At 43.5% G+C, this 14031-nt stretch overlaps 1 protein-coding gene across 4 annotated transcripts in view; it reads right to left on the bottom strand.

The window, feature by feature from the left end:
- ANLN (anillin, actin binding protein) overlaps positions 1-14031 on the bottom strand; it is a 728409-nt gene that overhangs the window by 674670 nt on the left and 39708 nt on the right. The window contains exon 1 of one of the 4 annotated variants that reach the window (XM_069613261.1): positions 4144-4276. The exons of the other annotated variants lie outside the window; for them this stretch is intronic. The gene's annotated coding sequence lies outside the window, so the exon portion shown is untranslated. Of the gene's footprint in view, positions 1-4143; positions 4277-14031 lie in introns of those variants that run through there. 4 annotated transcript variants of the gene reach the window in all.

Below are 14031 nucleotides of genomic sequence, written 5' to 3'. Positions count from 1 at the left end.
AACTGGGGAGATTGACGAACAAACAATAGGAAATAGAAAAGGAGTATGAATCATTGGGAATCCAGGCATTTTTGTGACAGGAATTTTGCTGAAGCGCTTTACTTCAACAGAATTCTGCCCCCCCCCCCCCCCCAAAAATTAAAACTCATCGAATTGTATAGGCAGGTAAGGAGTTACAACGAGTGGGGAGGGGCAGTGTAGGGAAAGGCAACCCCACCCCCCCCAACCCACAAAAATAAAATCTATAATGTATATATTTCTTTTGTGAGTTTCGGCAAAATTACTGTCGGAAAAATCATACCAAATCATTTTCTAAAAAAAAATATGTTTATTTGTGTTTATCAAATTTCTTTGACTTTACAAAAATGGTTCACGTGTAGATAGCTGTTTGAATCCACCTCTGAGGGATTTTTCTTTTGCGTGGCGTAATTTGTCTTTCTGAAGTGTTTCGAGTCCTGGCATTTTAGTCAGTGTTCAACTGGGTTTTCCGAGCCAAGACAGTTTGCTGGAGCCGCTTCTAGAATCTTTGCTGCCGCGATTGTCCAGCTGGTTTTGTTTCCACTTATAAGTCTGTTCCACCTGGTCTCTTCACGTAGCTCAAAAGGTTTTGGTAGCGGAGTTAAATAGGTTTCCCTCAGAACAGTGGTTTTCGGACATTTTGTTAAGAGATGGCGGACTGTTTCAGTTTGTGAGGGGTCTTTGCAGAGTCTGCAAATCATTTAATACATTCTAAATAAGAAATATGCGCTTTGTAGTTGTGTGCATGGTCTATTAGGTATTTAGCAAAAATGCTCCATACATAGTTCATTTAGCGATACCATTAGTAGAAAAAGCATGCCCTTTTTCGATACTGTGATTAGAACAAACCAAGTTCCCAAACACATTAGAAGATAAAGTGTTAGAATGTTTCTATCAGATGAAATGAAAGCCAATACAAATAAAACGATAAAAGCTAGGAGAGGATAGTGCATGTATGGATGAACAAGCGTGCCAATCATTAAATTGGTGGTCGGTCAAAATACCGAAAATAAAATCTCGAATTGCAAAAAGCACGAAACAAAAATCTCGAAAAAAAAAATATCGAATTTTTTATTTATTTATTTATATGTGTTTTTGGGGTCAGGTAAGTAAAAAAAAAAAGGGGTAAAATAAAAAAAATTGAAAAAAGGGGGGTTGGGGGGAACCCCCCCATTTTGAAAAAAAAACGCATTGAAAAAAAAATTCGATATTTTTTTTTCCGAGATTTTAAATTCGTGCTTTTTGTTTGAGATTTTGACTATAAACCCATTAAATTGCATAAGGCAGGCTGCAAATGTGCACTCGCCATTGGCGAGTAATAATTAAGAGTGGGGCAAGTAAGGATTTGGGTGCATGGGAGCTGTCCTGCACTGTGCGCAGCCCATTGCTAATTAAAGAGATTCGCCTGGGAGCAGTGTCAGCTAATTGACAAGCAGTCGCTCTCAGCGGGAGGCCTGGCGCTACTGCATGGTGCCAGCCTGCCTGCATCACGAGCCCCCAGTTAAAGAAATTCCGGACGCCCCAGCCATTCCAAAGCACTGAAGGCAAGTTCACTTGATTACATGTCTTAAGACTGGAAGTGTTTTAGTGTGAAGGGAGCCATGCAGGGTGTGACGGGTGACAGTAATGAGTGTTATAAGAGGACAACCAAAAGGTAAGGTGGAAAAATGTTGGCCACAAGCTTTATTGTACATGAGCTATGGTGCGAAAGAAAAACCAACCAACCATAATAAAACTTAATGAAAACAAGATCAGGTGAGCGGGGACCCTACTCCCACGTAGGGCCAACTCGAGGCTGATCCCTGCCGCCCTTCATACAAAAAGCTGCGACGTTGGGTGGACCCAGTATGTGAGCTGTGTCTGGTGCATCTTTGACTTTGCAGTTGACAACCTCTGCATTCTTGTTTTTTTCCATGCAAACTGGAGGTCTTTGCCTTTCATCCACTGTTTGTCTTTCCACACTTTGAGGCATGCGTAGACCTCATCGCCCTTATGACTCACTTGTGATGTTGCCCACTGATTTTTTTATCCTCTGAGGTGGATTCTGGAGCTTGGCTTGCCTTCCACCCATTTCCAGTTTTGGGGGGTGGGTTATTTTCCTTGTACCCTTTGTGGGGATAAGTTTTGCCTTTTCCCACTGTGTGTAGGCATCCTTTTTGCTCACTGATCCACTTGTGGTACAGCCCCTAGTGAGGCGCAATTCATTTTCATCCTCAGGTGGGTTCTAGAGCTTGCATTCAACATAATCGGTGTTGGGCATTGCCCTTGCCATGTCCTTCGGGGAGGCATTTGCCCTTCCCCACTGTTGTGGTCCTTTCCCCTCGCTTTGAGGCATATGTTGGCATTCCTTTAGCTCTTATGACCCACTTGTGATATGGCTCCTTGAGAGGCGCTATTGATTTTTTTTAATCCTCCGAGGAGAGTTCGGGAGCTTTGGTTTGCTTTCAACAGGCCTTTTGGGGCTTGTCCTTTTCTTGCACCACTTGTACAGGGCGTTTTGCCTTTTCCCCACTGTATGTAGGCATTTCTTTTGCTCTCTAATCCACTTGGGATATGTCCCCTTGTGAGGCGCTATTAATTTTTATCCTCAGGTGGGTTCGAGCTTCGGCTTGCATCAAAATGGATTCTAGTTTTGGGGATTGCCCTTCCCATGCATTTTGACTTTCTCCCCTGCCGTGCGCCTTTATGCCTCGTTCAGAGGCACGTGTCGTCATTCCTTATTCGCCATGATTCACTTGGGATTTGGCCCCTGTGTGAGGCTTTATTAGTTCTCATCCTCTGTGGTAGATTCTTGAGCTCTGCCTTTCATCAACTTAGTTCGATTTTAGCAGCCTGTCCTTTGTTTTTGGTCATTTACTATTTGTTTTATGAGGCGTTTGTCTTTTAGGTCATCTGCTGCCTTTTCTTCCTTGGTGGGCGATTCCTGGGCAACCTGGATATTTTATTAGATTGAGTTCTATGATAACTTCTTTAGTTTGCCTATTCCTGTGACCCCCCCTATGTCCTTTAATTTGGCGCCTGTTCTAGCTAGAGAGTTTTTCTATTTTACCATTAGTTCCTGTCCTATTTGATTCCAGATTATACGTCAATATTACCACTATTTAGCGGGAGGGAGGTTTACATTTTTTTTAAAAAAAAAACATTTTAAAAAACTGTCCTGCAGCTCCCGTCACTGCCAGGACAGGGGAACAGATGGCTGGGGGCTACCTTGCCGGCCTTATAGGCAAAAACTGGCCTGAGCCTTTGATGCATCAACAGCCTGTGGTCTCTGCGTCCTTCCGGATGGGGGTCCCAGGGGGGGGAGGGTCTTTGATGCAAGGTGTCAGGGACTACCTGTTGTCACCTGCCCTGCCCCTGTCACCTCCTCACCGTTTTGGGCACCCATAGGTCTGGGTCCCTTTTGTGCTGCGACCTGGTGGCCCACGCCCAACACCTGCATGGTAAGTGGGCCAGCACCTAAAAGGTGCTGCCCGCATCCGGTCCCACCTCCCAGCTTATGCCCCTGGGCCTTCCAGTTCCACAGGGCCCATGTCTATTGGAAGTGGATGTAGGGCGGTGGCTGTAAACGTACCATCTATCACGCATGAACTGGAAGAGAGCGCCGAGATGCCTGAACTTCAAGCCAAGCTTCCCTCCCGTTTAAGTGCTCCTTCACCCGCAGGGCACTGATGCCAAGGCAATGCTCCTCTGAGTTTGAAGGTGAGGGCGGCACACAAAATAATCAAATTGACAAAAGTACAAGGTGTCACTTCATTCTGAAACAGGAGCATTGTAAATCGCACCTCCTCCTCATGATCAGCTTCCAACAAACACGGCACCCCTGAACCACACACATACTGAGCCCGCAAAGTACACCCGCCTTGGTGTCCGAATACAAGGCCCCGTAATAGGAGCAGCAGATATCCAGTTTGGCCTTTTCACACTTTATTAACACGAAGCAATAGATAGTGCTGTCAGTTCACGAGCCAACATATCGTTGGCTAGAGCAACGGTGCCGATGGGTGCGGGGACTGGGTCAAAGGCTGCTCGTATAAATATGAATATTTCAAATAACAATTGTCCGTTTAGTGGACATGCGATACATTCTGTATCCAGACTAACCCGACCGCCAGTAGCACCCCTTACCTGCAAATCGTGGATGAAGTGTAGGGATTATTTTGGGTGAGCATGTGGCAGAAAGAGATACTGTTGAGCTGGGTACGAGAGGTCTGTACTTGCAGAGGGGCAGCGATGCTAGCTAGCCATCATCACCCACTGCACAAGCTGTCCCAGTCATGACAGGTCACTGTAACAGAAGGTGGGAGTGCATGGCGCTCAGAAATTAGCCCCTCTGCAATCACATCTCAAATCAGCGCAACTGCCACCTGCATTGTGCTCGTCATTTCCGAGGTAGAAACCTCCCATCGCTGGTCTAGCTCTTGCCATCTCCAAGCATTGGGAGCTATCCACGTGTACTCCCATCAAGTCGAGTACATTTTCCACTGCCGCTTTGTAATCACTCGTCTTCCATCACTGTTGCACTGTATTCGTCTCTGCACCTAAAGCAAAGCACAAGCACCCTTCCCTCCCCACCACACAAAAAAACGAATCTGGCAGTCGGTCAAAGTACACCAAGTGCATACTAAAAGGCCCAGATGTGTGTGCGTTTGTACGAAACCGTCCTGCCTGCTTCACTGGTTATCGCCGCTAGAGGGAGGTGTTGCATTATGCATACAAAATAAGGCATCAAATTCATCTTCCTGGAGAACAAAAAGTGCATTGGATACAACATAAACCGCATACTTCAAGAATATATATACATTATATTTTTTAACAAATGCATTTGATTAAGCTTGACTTCTAAACAAATAAATTACTTTTTTCAATGTACTTATGTATTATGTGATTGTACTATATTAGATCAATATTATTCATCTACGTTTGAAAGTTTGACTTCCATTTACTGTACGATCTCTTGTCTACTTAGAATCATGCTGCAAGTGAATCAATTCTCCATATGTACTATGAACTTTCAACAGACTGATATTTACGTGGAGGAGTAGTAACCGCAAAATAAAAGGAGCAAGATCCTTCACAATTTCTTTCCATTAACATACATTACGTTAAAATGCACATAATATATTCACACTCTGAAAAGTCTACCTTTACGTACATTAGCCCATGTATACAGGCGTTTCCACTAATCTTGTAATCGGTCACCTCCCCAGCGAGAAGGCTAATGACGTTATTTATATAGCGCCTTAATCCAAGTGCCCCCCTCCTCATCACGGAGGATTGTGTAATCGACTTGCTCAAGCCCTTGTATTTATGAATATGTGCCGACTTCTTCCTTCGCCCTTCCTTCAAGCAGGAGCATGGAATAAACAAGACATCACAACGAGAGAAACATTTAAGGAAGCAGAAACAAAGAACAAGAAGTAAAAGGATTAGCGGAAGTAAAAGCAAGGTAAGAACAAAGCAGAACGTAAAAAGGAAGAAAGATGGAGTAAGAAAGAGGGAGAGCTTAGGAGTGTCTGTCAAGGGGAGAATGAAAGGCTTGAGAGCAACAGACAAGGGGAAGAGACAAAACGAGAGCGAATGCACAAGTCAGAGAGAGCTCTCAGGAGGAATGGTAAGTGGGAGTAACACAAGGAATCCTCAGATGATAGCAATTCAAAGGCGGGGTGTTAAAGGCAGTGTCTGGCACATGAACTAAACCGTCACTGCAGGCGAGTGGCTGGACACTAGGGCTGCCTTACCCTAAACGCTCACAGAGCGGCCAGGCGCCTCCCGGCAGGACTGCATCTCAAAACCACCTTTATTCCGATATTCTTAGGATAGCCAGAGAAGCTGTGGGGCACATCATAAGGGGAATGGGATGTTGCAGTGCCACCACCTCACGTTTCCCTTTGGCTGCTGCTCACCCAACCAGACTAGGAGGGCTGCAGCGTGTGATCTGTATGAGGATGAAATAAAGGATGAACTTGCACAAGACCTTTACTTTTCTTCTTTCGTCCCCTTTCGCACCCCCTCCACTTTACTCCTACCCTTTTAAAAGCAGCTAGCTCCCCAAGTGTCCTCTTCCTTCATGGGACCGCTGATCCTGTGTGGTTTAATTAACCCGCCGACAAACTAATGCAGCAGGAAGGGGAAAAGCATCAAGTGCAGTTTCTGGTTTAAAGAAGGCAACCCATATTATAGCCAAATCCTCTTGGCTGATATGGCTATTGTTTTGCAGCGAGCACATTTTATTTCTGTAAAATGGTCAACATTTACAAACGTTTTAGAACGTTGGTGTTGCTCTCAAAGGCACATAATATTCTGAAGAGTAATCTTGGCAAAAGACCTTGGAACAAACAAGCTCAGTATTGCAGAAATAACTTCACTGCCTCATATCGACCCAGTCCCCCCCCCCCTAAAATGTTTGCATTTGAAACAGCAATCTGTAAACTACGGTGACCGACATATAACGCCTCAAAAATGACAGCAGTTAAGGCTGCGATGTCCTCACGATTTAACTTCTGGAATGTAGTTTACATGGAAGTGGCAAAATAAATAACGATCCTGGGTCACTTCGCCTTGCAATATAAATGTGCAACAAGAAAGTTTCACTTTTTATATAGCCCTTCATTGATCCTGCTTCTAAGCACTATACGGTTAGGCAATTTATTTGTGCTCAAATTATCAACCTCGGGAGAACGGCTGAGTCGGCCCTTCCTTGTAACATGCCGGCTGGCTCCATGACTGATGCGCGCAATTATCTTGGTGAGCCATCTTTACTTCTGATTTGATATTAAGGCGGAGTAAGGTAAGCTTGATGTAAAATAAAATCCTTGGTTTGGGATACATTGGCAGCGACTGGAGTAGAATAACATGGTTTCCAAATATGTTCCCAAATATCAAGAGAAAGCTGAAAATTCCACTCTCCCATTGATTCACAATAATATTATTAGATAACGTTATTCAGTTTCATTCAAAATGTAGAGTTTTAGTAGAGAAATTATTCATTAACATTTGTGGGGTGGGGGGGGGGTTCTAAAATTATCCAAAACTTTTGCAACAGAATGAATAAGAAAACGATGAAAGTTGAGATCAGAGGCCTCAACGTTGAATTGCAAGCATAATTGTGGAAAAGGGATATCAAAGTAAATAAACAAAAGCCTGTGTACACGGGCCTAAGCGCATAAAGAAAGAAATCTTAAGAGCGTTAATATAGGCGTTACATTTTCATGTAATTTAAATTTTAAAAAATAAAGAATTACAAAAACAGTAGACATGAGATCACAATATAAAGTAAAATATATGTTTTAAACTTAATGAAGAATCCTATTGATAATACCAAGAAATTTTACATTGAATAATTACATAATACATGTACATGATATGGACAAGTTATTTATAACGCGCCAGTACACAAGTATTCCTAGGCCCGACAAAACAAGGAAGGGAAGACGGGAGGCCAAGACAAACGATCTTACTAGGCCTTGTGTCATTCAGATCGTGCAAGTGTGAGAACGAGAAGTGCAAGGGTAAGGGGAGGAGAAAATAGGTCATAATGGTGCAGCCTGGGCAGCGCTCTGGGTAGGGCAAGAAGAGCAAGGGACCATAGGGTTACAGTTACAGCCCCTAAGTGCGCGGTAGGCCTAGAGGCAGTGCAAGGGTGACCGATCAAGAGCCTGGTAACCAGTGAGACAGAGGGCAGCAAAGCAACCAGCCAGGTAGGTAGGTCAGCAGGGGAGGGAGAGAGAACTCGGGTGGTCCAGCTCAAGTTTGAAAAGAAAAAGCAATAAAAAAAAAGAAGAGGAAAGGAAAAAAGGAGGGAGACCCCCCCACTCTTTGCCTGGAGAAGAGTCTAACCCTTAGAGAGTTGGAGGTAGCTCAGCGAAGGGCTCGAGGAGGAAGGCATTTTGGAAGAGTGCATTGGATGTAGTGCAGCCCCCCGGCGCTAGAAAGGAATTGTCCAATTTGACTGAAATTAGGCTGTATGAAATCATCAAATTCGGTCAACTGGGCCATACAGTTCCAATATAGCGAACAAGGGTTGCAGGGGTGTGTCCCCCCTCTCCCCGTGGTCGCTATAATGGAAATGGGGGTGGCAGGGTTGACCCCCACTTCTGGTACATTAGAGAGAAAGGGACCCTGCAGCGTCAGTTCTGACCTGCATTGCAGGGACGGAACAGACGCCGCAGGGTCAGATGGAAAATGGACACTGAAAGGTAAGTGTGGGGGGTGGGGGGGCATGGATTGGTACGATTTTGCCCGGGGCAAAATGGAGTTTGCAGCCAAATTGACTAGTCAATTTGGCCAGAAACAGTTAGGCCACAGTGAAATCATACCAATCCCCCAGAAAGCCTTGTGGACAATGCAAAGGGTCTTGAATGTATTCCTTGTAAGCGCCAAAGGAGTGATTTCAGTGCTGGAGAGAGGCCAAGGATAAGTCTTGCAGTCCTGTTCTGGATTAGTTGCAGAGGGCAGAGAGTACAGGAAGGCAGATTGAGAAAGAGGTGGTTGCAGTAGTCCAGCCTAGAGAACCAGGGATCTGGAGACACTGAGCTTCTGGGGGGAAGGTGAGAACGGGAAGAGTCCCTTTGAGGACGTGCAGCTGCTAGTGGGACTTCTTGGCAACGTCTGAGATGTGAGGAAAGCAGGAGGAAGGGTCCCAATCAGAAGGATCTCAGTCTTACTGGCATTAAGGCAGAGATCATTGGAGGTGCACCAATCCTGAATCGCAGATAGACAGTCGGGAATGAATGAGAGAGGAGCTTCAAGGAATGCAGAGTGTCATCCGCATATCACTGAAAGTTAGAGGAGAAGGTAGAGATCAGGTGGGCGGGGAGGAAAGAAAGAGAAAAAGAGAGAAGCACCCGCCTCAACAGTGTCACTTCCTAATTAACTGGAATACATGCATCCTGTAAGTGCACCAGCAGTGATGGAAGGCTGCTTTGCAGCGAGCAGCACTCCAAGCTGCCACCGGGGATTTCATTAATAACTTGAGGCTTAAAGTTACACTTCTCTTCTTCCGGTTAGCGTCACACTAATAGCGTATAAGCACTCGCTAGGCTAGCGTTGCTCTGATTAATATGCCGGGCGGTCTCTACATGGTGAAAACAGGTATGCCTAGTTGTGTGGTTGTAACGCGTGCCTCAGTTTCACTTAAATCTACTCCTCAAAAGCCATCACCTGCTAATGTGAGCCAAAGAACATTGTCTAACCAGTCCACTCCTTTGCCCGATAAGATTTGTGACTTTTATCATCCACGTTCCGAAATGTGGGGGCAAAGGCGAGGATTCACACCTGCCGTCATCGGTCAATCCTACTTGTGTCATGGAAGTAAAATTTATTCCAAATAACTCTCTAACGGATGCACAGATCATTTCCGCTGTAGGTGTTCCTTTAGCAGCTCCTCAGAGAATTACCTGTTGATTTAGCCAGTCAGGTGGATACACAAAGTGTGCCCCCGCTCGCTTCTCCTAATAACATCTTAATGCCAAGGAAGAGTATTGTTAATCCGGTACGTGATGTGTGCGAGGCGGTTCCGTCAGCCCTGTTGATTGCCGAGTCTGTGGGGAATGATCCGTCTGTTAGAGTGCCAGCCTGTTTCTCACCAATCACCAATGCACCTCTTAGTAACGATAGTTGTCAATCTCAGAGCATGTTTGAGCAATTGAGGCACGATGCTTCCCACCTCTCCGTATCATTTTCACACCCCATGCCACGTAGACCACAACCCCAGTCTTGCCTTCCACAAGTGTCATCTGTAGCTTCCATTCCTTTGAATGCTCAAGTTGCCTTATTAGAAATCACGTTAAATGCTATGAATTTAACTAGTCTCTCGCTCACCAAATTGGTTGAGACATTAGATGCAAAAATATTTATTCCTTCAATCCAAGCAGATCGAGAACATAGTTGCTTGGATGCATAATTCTGATAAAAAGCATGGAGCGGCCAGTGAGCCCCACTTGATCTATGCAGACAAGTCGTGCTATGTATACATAAAGTAGCGTGAAGTTCCTGATTTAAGTAAATCTTGCTGGGCCACTTTATTACCTGCCCCAAGTGTTTTGCCTACATTCACCTCAATAATACAGCCACGCACAGAATGTAGCATGAACGGTGCGGCCTTGCCCATAGTCAATCCACTTACAATGAACTCAGTTGAAACTTTAAAGACCTACCATCTAAGCTGCCTATAAATACAGCAAAAGTATCAATATCTAAGCCAGCTGTTTTATTTAATATGTTTCAGTCCAACTCCAAAACTGACACCCAGGGTGATTTACCTAAGGGAAAAAAAGACCAAGAACCCCAACAAAAAAAAAAATTGCCTTCACGATCTAAATCTAGCTTCAAACAGTTTGCGAGAAGCTTGCAACCTGTCGTCATAACTTCTACGCGCATGAGCAACACAGTCCTTAGTAAATACAAACAGCTTGCTCGAAAAAAGCGCAAGGTTCCCTCTGCAGATGTGAAAACTACTCTCCCTTGAACGACTCAATTTCAGCTATGGGTAAAAGTGAGGGGAAGAATTGTTAAAAGTCTAAACCGCTCGCGTTTGCTAACCAAGACTCTGCTAAAGTCAGTCAGAATTCCGATACCATAAAGAGCAACGGTATCTTAAAGGTCAATGGCATTCGTCTGCACATTAGAGCAGAGATTCAAAAGTCCACAGAAGATTCTCAGCTCAAAACAAGTGTGCAGTCAATTACTCCTAATCTCACAACCTCTCATAGGAGTACTAACATAGCGATGCTGTTCTTGAGATAAACAATTCTGTTATTCAGAATAAAACACTGTTTCATCAAGATTCCATGCTTATTAGCCAACATGTTGACACACAATTTAAGCAACCACATAAATACCATAGTTTTTTAAAATACCGACCGGCACCCTATCCCTCACATGATTGGATTAGAACTAGCGTGTTGGCTATTTTTGACGAAATTGGTATACAGGATGTTACATCTGCAGATATTAACCAAGTAGGATTTTTGAATGACGATCTGTCTGTAACGAGATTTTGGTGGGCTTCAAACGTGGTGAGAAATGTGATCTGGCAAGCGAGAATACTTTGGGGTTTGTCCTAGCACAGGACCCCTCTCAATTTAAAAGGTGAGCAAGATGGCAAACAACAGATGACAAAAAGGTAAATACCCATTAGGCAGTCCAAAATGTATAATCATGTGGAAAACCAAGTAGATCTCCCAAAGAAAGGCAGGCTCATCTTCATGAAAATAGAACTTTGATGATGTAACTATCCGAGACAAAAAGAGTCAAAGGTAGTGTCCCTTGCGCATTTGAAAACCTGTGGGTCATCCCATTTATTTGGGATGAGTGCTGAGGTTATTTCATCTTTCGATATAATAGCAATGCAGGAAACGTGGCCAGTGTAGAATAACCATAACATTGCCCTTCAAGCTAATATCAGCCTCTAAAGGACGTCCCTCGTCAGGGATACTGGTAGCTGTTGATAGTAATAAAGGTTATGAGATTCATCATTTACAGATGGTCAGAATCATACATCATGGTGGTGTGATTGCTTTAATTCATAGTTATCGAAATCCGATGGGCTTATCTGACGAAAAATATTTGGGGACTTAAAAGAACTGTTAAATACATCCGCACAAATGCCTGAAATTACCAACACTATTCGAGTTGGCGATTTAAATCTACAGTGTTTACGCCAAATAAAGCAAAAAAATAAAAAGAAATAAACACTTCTACATGCCTAAGGTGGTTGTCACTTATAAAGGAACGTCAACTATTACTGTTTAATGGCTCTCTCGTCAGTGACACCCCCCCCCGCCGCCGCCCCCCTCCTCCTCCCCCCCCCCCCGCCGCCCACCCCCCTCTCCCCCCCCAGAGCACTTGGCGTAGAGCCAAGAGTCAATCCATCATTGATTACATTTTTGCAGACAAGAACACCTTCAATCAGGCAACAAGATTTGAGGTAATTTAACAGGCTCACCGTGACCAGGAATTGTTATCTTACAGTGGTCCTGTGAAACGGTAATACAAAAATCCTCACATAACTGCTATCAACCCATCCTGACCATTAAGAACTCGAAAACTCGCTTTCATTGGAAAGAGCAAATTTTGTCTCCATTTAATAGTAATGTCATGTGCGAGTCCACCCAAGCTATGCGGTTAGAGGAGCCATATGCTTCCATCTTGCAGTTATACAAGTTCCATTCTTCTTCGGCATCTCGTTATTATTATCAATCTAAACATGTATTTGATCCTCACGTTCAAAGTAAAACTGCATTACGCAAACAGAAAAAACTGGCGCTACAGCTTCCTGCATCTGAAATATTGAAAACTAATCAAACATTAACATATAAATATAACTGGTTGCGGTCGCATAAAGCGCGTTTACTCCAATGTGATGGCAAAGCCATATTGAATGCTATGCACAACACAAATACAGCCCAGAATTGATCTTTGGACATGGCCACGCATTCTAAACAATTACCAGTACAAATTAATGGGGTCCCCAGAGTGCAAATGGGTTACATTCTAAGATGTATCAGTACCCTGGCATCCATTCACCATCAAATGCTATCAGAAATTCGAGTTTCGCAGAACTGCAAATATTGGAAGACATTCGATATTTTATTGAAAAAAAATCAAGCAGTTCTAGGGCGCCTGGCCCTGATGGATTGACCAACATGATGTTCAAGCAACATCCCCAGTTATGGGCCAGAATACTCTAATATCTTCCAGCAAATATCGAAATCTAATGTCAAATCTTGGTACTGTTCAGTAATTGTGCCCATTTTCAAGAAGGGTGATCGATCTTGTCCGAATTACAGACCGATCGCCCTTCTTGTTGCTCTGGGGAAAAATGTTCTAGTTTCATTTTAAGAGATTTTATTCAAATGGGCCATCAAGCACTCTAAGCAAGACACTTATCAAACTGGGTTTATAGCAGGAATGGGGACCTCCATTCACCTGCTAACAATTACATCAATCATTTTGCACCCTTGAACAGGTATTTTGTTTTTGTTGACTGGCGTGCAGCTTCCGATTCGGTGTCTAGAGAACTTGAAAAGCTGCTCCGTGCAGGTTGTCCTATGTATATTGTAGCTTTGATCAAGGCACTACATAAACGCTAAAATCAGATTAAATGTACAAGGGAGTTTGTCATTTTATATGGATACGAGCAGAGGGCTGAGACAGGGCTGTATCCTTGCCTCGGGCCTTTAATTTTTTTATTTCTAATATTCTAGAGGCGTTCGTTGACATAACATCTGATGCCCCTAAAATAGCTGCTCAATCTATTCCCGCATTATTGTATGCAGATGTGGTTTTAATTTCAAAAACACTGCAGGGCCTTCAACGTCTGCTAGATGCTTTCGCAGTATTTATCCAGAAAAATGTGCTTACTATCAATCTAGACAAAACTAAAGTTATGATTTGCAGTAGACTTAAAAAGCGCAGTAGGAAAAAAATTCACATGGGCTATAAAGGGTAAAGAACTGGAATGTGTTCATCAATACTTAGTTGGGTGTTCCCATTGCTGATTATAATGATAAAGTGCATTTGGCTTCCTTGGAAGCCAAAGTAAGCATGTTTAATTCTCAAGTAAGTATCATCCAAAATAAACATGGAATATTTTCATTGACACCCGCACTTGCGTTTCATCTACAAAAGGCGATGCCGGTTTTATTGTATGGTTCTGAGCCAAAGAACACGATATCTTAATTGGCATGGACCAAATTGGAGGAGACTAGTCTAACTGCCTAATTGTGTTCCTGTTTGCCTGGATTAGGAACGATCTGTATACAAGATATTTATGGCAAATTATTGCATCATTTAGAAAATGTATTTTGGCCTCAGAATCTACGATGCCGATAAGTATATTGTCCAGACACTTTTTTCATCCAAAGATTTGTTTATGCGACTTGGTAGTTCAAGCCCTAGCAGATGTGGATGTCTCGCTTAATGATTTATTGCAGAATCCTGCCAGGGTGAAAACAAAATTATTTCAGAATGACTGGATAAAAACCAGAGAGAAATGCATGCATTAGCGAGACT

Source organism: Ambystoma mexicanum, chromosome 5p (genome assembly GCF_040938575.1).
Source record: "Ambystoma mexicanum isolate Mex_15411 chromosome 5p, UKY_AmexF1_1, whole genome shotgun sequence".
In the NCBI taxonomy this organism is placed as follows: Eukaryota; Metazoa; Chordata; class Amphibia; order Caudata; family Ambystomatidae; genus Ambystoma; species Ambystoma mexicanum.
Note: the sequence above shows the minus strand (reverse complement) of the source record. Positions and strands in the feature narration are given on the sequence as shown.